Source organism: Dysidea avara, chromosome 15 (genome assembly GCF_963678975.1).
Source record: "Dysidea avara chromosome 15, odDysAvar1.4, whole genome shotgun sequence".
Taxonomy (NCBI): Eukaryota; Metazoa; Porifera; class Demospongiae; order Dictyoceratida; family Dysideidae; genus Dysidea; species Dysidea avara.
Window position 1 is genome coordinate 853,126 of NC_089286.1, and position 6,000 is coordinate 859,125.

Here is a 6,000-nt window from a genome sequence, read left to right on the forward strand (position 1 = left end):
GTTATGAGCTCATGGTTACAGGTTATGTAAACCAGCAAGCCCTGTACTAGTGTGGTAAAATTAATGAGTATATTGAATCTAATTAATTTTCTAATGGAATGAATACATTTAAGCATGCTTATCCTCTCACCTCAGAAAGTATTTTTCGTGTAAAGCATATGATATTCTGCAATGAAAGTGAACATTGAGTAAGGTGTTACATATAGGTACATTCTGTGAAGATGATATTACATAGTCAAACTATAATTACTCTACTATTGTTTATGGATTCAAATAGGCTCAAATCGCTTAGAGATGCTGCGGATAAAATTTTGTAGCAGTTACAAAGTCATACCTAGCTATACACTTCCCAAAAGCAATTATAGAGTACTGATAATTATATGTGAAGAATACTGTACAATGCAAGTTATTCAAGGTGAAAAAGTTTTGCAGATTTCGTGGATTGATAGCAAACCACGATATTTTACCACAAATGTATGTAACTGCAGTCCACCACCCAGCTTTGATGTAAAAAAAATATTGTATGATACGGCAAACCATTACAGTTTTTCAGCAAATTATATATGGCTCTTTTCGCATCCACACAACTTTTCTACCATGAACAGTTTGCATTATACAGTATGCAGTAATATTGTAAGCTCAGTTAGTGGATATTGCATTTTAAAGAAGATAATTTGATACGCAGGCAAAACTTCACTATTCTATCCTGGAAATACTTTAGAAAATTTCATGAAAATATCAGGAGGGCTTCCACACACACAAAATACCTCGTACAGGCTCTGCCTTCTGTGTACACCCTCCAGTGCCTAACTGGTAAAGTGGACAAGAAGAAGTAAATAAAATCAAACTTACAGAAATGGATTGCTGACTAAATAGGCTACCATATTCCACTGTGTGCTTTGATCAGAAATTACAAGTCTGTTTCTTTGTGGCAGTATTTCTCCAACCCTATAAAATCCATGAGTACTGTTTTTGCACCATTACCTGGTCATGGTCACCTTGAGAGCTAGATAAGCCATGAAGGGCTGCCTTCATCTTCAATTTACAATGCTGTGAGCACAAGTAAGGTCCAATAAACCCCAAATGAAGATATAATTTGGGTTTTTGGAATTTGCACTCCCAGTCATGATCAGTTATAGCTAAAAAACAGACAAGAATTTCATTTGTGCAGCATAAGACACCACGAAGCTACAATTACTCAAATTACCATGCATATCTCAGAACGTATAATATAGCTTTGTGTATGGAAACAGGGTTGATCCCTTCAGATTCATAATAAGTTATTGTAAGTCCCAAACATATACGTAGACCACACTGAGAGCAATGTTGACACTCATGCATACTCAAATCATGATCACCTCTTGTTACCATGTAACCCCATGTTAGTTATGACTTGCCTATTATAGTGTCAAAAAAATTACAATCAGTAACTCACCATTCCCTGCATGCACAATTATATGCATATAGCTAATGTGGGCATGTAATTTGTGCCTATGATTTATGCATGAAACTGCTTTCCATGTTTGAAATTTTTTCTTCAGTTTTTGCAAACTTCCATAGTGTTTTTACATTAAAGGAATAAGGAAGGGAGTGCTGCCGTTTGGGTGTAATATACAATACTAACAGTCTAGTCAGCTTATGAGTAGAGTCTTGTATGAATCACTCTAGCTGAGGAAAATGTTTTTGTGTCAAGTGTGCCACACCCCTTAAAACGTGATCAAGATATCATACATTATGTAAAAGCACACTGTACGGACTGGATTTAAAAAGGCAATGATTGACCTGTATTAAGTTTATACTGTACATAGCGGTTACCCACATGACATCATGCATATTGCTGCATTCTGTATTTCTAACCAGATACATAGGTGTAAGGTAGCTTTAGTGAAAATGATTTAGAAAATGGGTATTATCAAACACTATTTTTTGCACTTTAGGTGATAAGAATTATTTCAACGTCAAAAATTATGGAAACAATGACAATTTGTTCCACTCACTTGTCAATTGCACATACAGTTGAACCTCTCATATCATGCTAGTAGCTATAACAACTGTCAATATCTTACTATAAGGATACAAAACAGTAATTGCTGTCAGTTTGTGCTTTACACCTAGTTGGCAAAGTAGAAAGTTGCTCAAGGTCCCTCTCCTGGATGTGAAAAGGTGTCATCACCTAGCAGCCAAGTGGTAGTTGTACTACAAGTAATACCTGTAGTTAACAAGCTACTTCTGTGTTTACCCTAAACCCGGCGGTATGAATAAATCCACTATTGCAAGAGTCGTTTATACAACATACATACACAATCTATGGTATTACATACATAGCAATAGGGCTTATTTTCCTATAGCTAGCTATCCATCCTTCAACCGCGCCATGCTCTATAACAAGTGCTGTACTTGTTATACGCAGCGCAATGACAGGCATAACAAATGAAAATTACTTAATGAAACATAGCATACAGCATATTAATTTTAGCAACCAACAACAATAAATACACAAATACACGCAGCATATACAGTACATATAATTATATGCTGGCCCATATATAGTATAAATATCATAAGATATATCAATATATAGAGACAGACAGACAGACATGTACATATAGAGAGGGCTAGTTTGGACATATAAACCAGACAACTGACTCCTTGCAATTGGGCAGGCAACAATAAGATCCTTAGCAAAGAGGGTATAAGCATTAGCTTGCAGTTTCTTTAAAGCAGGTGATGATAAGAATTGTATTAAGAATATGATATTAAGAATTGTATTCAATTCAACAACTGTTGATCAGAATCCACATTAAACATGACAAAACAATAATTGAAAGCTATATATATATATATATATGTCGAATAAGTTGAGCATTGATACGATTCAATGCGGCATGCCTTGATATAGCTTTATGATACATCATACATGATTAGCAACTCATTTGCCCAAATTCCTGCAGATTTCCTGAAATTTCACCCCATTTCTCCAATTATCCAAGTTTACATTTCCCAATTATAACTCGGTTTGCATCATTTAACACCTGCAATATTAAGGTAGACTATAAGTAGCCTCTGTACATATTAAATAGCATGCCAATTAAACATTACAGGGTCACCGACAATGTATATTACTGATAGACTAATTAACTTGTAATTAGTGCTAAAGACGCAGACATACGTAGAAACATCTAGATACCTGATACTGATGGCATAACTACTTAATCAAGATGAGAAAAGGCTATAGATAATTCGTGGCAATGTATTTCTAATCATATACATCACTAATACACACAGGCATGCCTGTAGGCTATAAAATAAACATCATTTGGACTTAATTATGTATTATTGATATTGGCTCTAGTGTACACATACTATACACAAAAGTGTAGAAATGGGTCGCACGCTATCGCATATACACTAGTACTGTATATGTAGGTTTAACATACAAAAATTTATGTTGAACCTAGGCTAGGAATTAAAAGCAGGCAACGTATAATTATTATAAACACATGGGCTAGTATATAGATTATGGTAATATACAGAAGAAACTAGCTACACATACATGAAGACCACATACATATATATACATACAGTGTATATATATTTATATGTATATGTAGTAATGCAATGGTATAAGTACTAAGAGCCATACAGCAGTGCTTACAGCGCAGCACATTCATGATCTCTCTTCTGGATGTAAAAATTGGTGTCTGCACTAGTAGCTGAATAGTTGTAAGCAGTAGAATAAACTAGCAAGCCACTCAACAAATAAATTAAAGTAAGCAGAACCTTTGGATCCCTCCATCAGTCCATGTATGCTTTATAGTAGTAACACAAACTTATTGTCATTAGCTATATTGCTACTACATCAATGTAAATGGAATCTTCACTTGTCAGTATTGTGGTACGTAGATAAAATTGCTAGTACAGGGAAAACAATAATATAATATTTTTATAGTAGATATCTGTTACATTACGAATAAAAGCATAGCAGGTTGCTTATATACTTATATCTCCTTTGCTCTATTACTTAATCTACTGGTATGTGATACGTAATATACGTTGCATTGAGCAAGTCTACGTAGGTCTGGTTGTCATGCTATTAATACTTGAAACTTGTAAAAAATAATAATGATGGTTAGGGTTCATATCATGTGTTTATTGTAGTGCCTGTAGTAGCAAAGATCCTGGAGAAGCTTGTGGCACAGCAATTAAATGCTTATTTTGAGAGTCACCAACTACTTAGTCCCCACCAATGTGCCTATCGGCGGAAGAGGTCAACAGAGCAACTTCTTTTGGTGGCTGTAGATACTATCATTTTTGCCCTGGACAGGAAGTCTTGTGATTGTGTGGCCTTTTTGGACCTTTGTAAGGCCTTTCACTCTCTTGACCATCGTATATTATTACAGAGATTAAATGCACTTGGATTCTATAGAATGGAGATAAGTTGGTTTGTGAGTTATTTATCTGATCGTCTTCAACGTGTAAAGAATTCTAACTCATATTCTAGCTGGGGACTGGTGAGAGGTGGTGTTCCTCAGGGCAGTGCCCTGGGTCCACTGCTATTTTTGGTATATGTCAATGAAATGCCATCTCAAGCTATAAGCTATCCATGGTAAGCTGTTGCAATATGCCGATGACACTGCACTGATTTGCACTGGCCCATCCCTTGAAATAGTGCATGAGTGCCTGTCTCAGGATTTGTCTCACCTTCTTTCATGGATTAAGCAGAGTAAGATGCAATTTAACACCAAGAAATCTAGTGTTATGTGGTTCCAACCTCGTGCACTGTTAAACACTTTGCCGCCTGAAGTTAATTAGAATTGATAATGTTCCCTTGTCCACAGTTGCCTCTCAAAAGTATCTGGGAATAACATTTGATAATAAATTGGATTGGTCAACTTATGTAGCTGCTATTTGTAATACAATGTCTTTTTTATTTATTCTGGATTAACTCCCATAGGAAGACTTTACCAACTGAAGTCATTAAGATGTTAGTTGATTCCCTTGTGCTATCTCGCCTGATTTATGCTTTACCAGTCTGGGCGGTGGTCCTTTGTTGTCTCAGTCAAACACTCGTCGCTTACAACGTTTGCATAATTGGGGTGTGCGTATCACTGCTTCATTGCACAAATTTGACCATGTGTCAGAACATCATCCCAATTTTAATTGGCTGTCAGTTTCATCTTTAATTAAGTACCGCTGCTTGTGTGCCTTACACAAGATTTATATGGGTGATGGTTCTGTGCTGGATCCTCCAGTAGTATTTGGAACTAATCATAAATATCGCACTAGATCGATCTTCTCAGAAATTTATTCAGCCAGCATGTTTTAGATTATCCTCTACTAAGAAACTGTTTAGACATTTTGCTGCACACTGGTGGAATGATCTGCCTGATGAAGTTGCTCTGTCCTCCACTTTTCCTTCCTCAGTGTATAATTTACTATTGTGTAATGATGTGTAATTTGTATGTGTATTTTTTGTTTACTTATTGCTTTTGTACTTGTGTGTTTATTGTAGTTGTAAATTATTTTCTGTATTTGTAAATTGTTTTCTTTATTTTGTTGTTTGTACGTTCTTGTATGGAAGAACAGCTACACCGAATATTTGAGCTTAAATAAATATCAATCAATCACTTAATTGTCATCTATAACCAACTGCAGCTGCAGCAGTTAATATTGTGGTGAAAGTGATATGTGCAATTATTGACAAGCAACTGTTCCTGATATAAGAACAAAATATCTATAGATATCTTACCAAAACTTTCTCCTAAGCCATAAGATCTCGCTGGACTCACACTGCATAAGCTGAATATTATATTATATTGTTCGGTCTAGTTTGCAAACATGCATGTACACATAATTATAAGTAAGCTCTATCAATTTTAGCTGCTGGGTAATGAACCCATGTATATATTTTACAATAGTTCTGTGTGAATGATTTATATACATGCACTGAAATCAGGATGGAGATTCACCCAGCATCTATATGCATTAAACTAGATGACA